Raw genomic sequence first — 1051 nt, forward strand, 5'->3', positions numbered from 1 at the left:
ACACTCATGTATAACATACATACGTGGTCACACACTCACACACACCCACATGCACACACTCACACACGTATACATACTTGCGCACTTACACACACACACTCAAATCAGCCCCCTTAAAACTAATTGGCTTTTTAGAAACACCAGAAAAGTGAATTAGCAGAAAAAAACCCATAGAATCAATTGGCTGAAAATATACTAAAAAACAAACTGGCTTAGAAACAATTGGCAAAATAAAAGAATTTGGCGCCCCTTCCCCCTCCTTCTCATCTCCTTTAGGACTTCGAGCCAAATTGGCTGTGGTCTCGAGTCCCTGACCATCTAGGAGAAAGGAGGGGACCCCTAAATTTTCAGGTGGGCATGTCACAGCTTCGCGGCCACCTCCCTGCCCATACGAGACCCTTGGGCACTTTCAGTGTGACTGGTTCCTAACAACAGCAGCCACCCGACTCGCCGTCCGCTCGGGCTCCCCGACCCTGAGTCACCATGGAGCTAGTTGGGGGCCACTGAGACCACAGGAGGGGACGCGGAACACGAGAACCGAAACAGGCACGAACGGAGTTCAATTGGCACAAAGTCCATCCTCCCAAAACCCACTCACCCCAAAATTTTACACACCATCCCACCTAAAAGCACACACACACCCACATGCATCCCTGTGGACACACGCATACATTGTCACACACACACCCCCACGCTTCCTCACACACACACACACAGACACACACACACACCCCCACACACACGCACCCCCCCACACACACGCACCCCACACACACACACACACACACGGATGGATGGAAACTAGAATGAAAAAGCGTTGTGTGGATTAGGCCACGTTCCATCCCAAATTCTTTCGACGAGGTTTTCGTGTCCCGTGCTCCCCTCCTGTCCCCTGGGATGTACCCTGGGTGGGGAGGGGTGTGTCCCAGCGGCCCCTGCAGTGTGAGCCCGAAGCCCCCAGACCCGCCACCAGCGCGCCCTGCCATCGTGGCAGCGAGGGGTGGGTGAGGCCAGACGGGAGGTGGCCTCGCCGCGCGAGACATGCCCACCG

Source organism: Pteropus vampyrus, unplaced genomic scaffold (genome assembly GCF_000151845.1).
Source record: "Pteropus vampyrus isolate Shadow unplaced genomic scaffold, Pvam_2.0 Scaffold187, whole genome shotgun sequence".
NCBI lineage: Eukaryota > Metazoa > Chordata > Mammalia > Chiroptera > Pteropodidae > Pteropus > Pteropus vampyrus.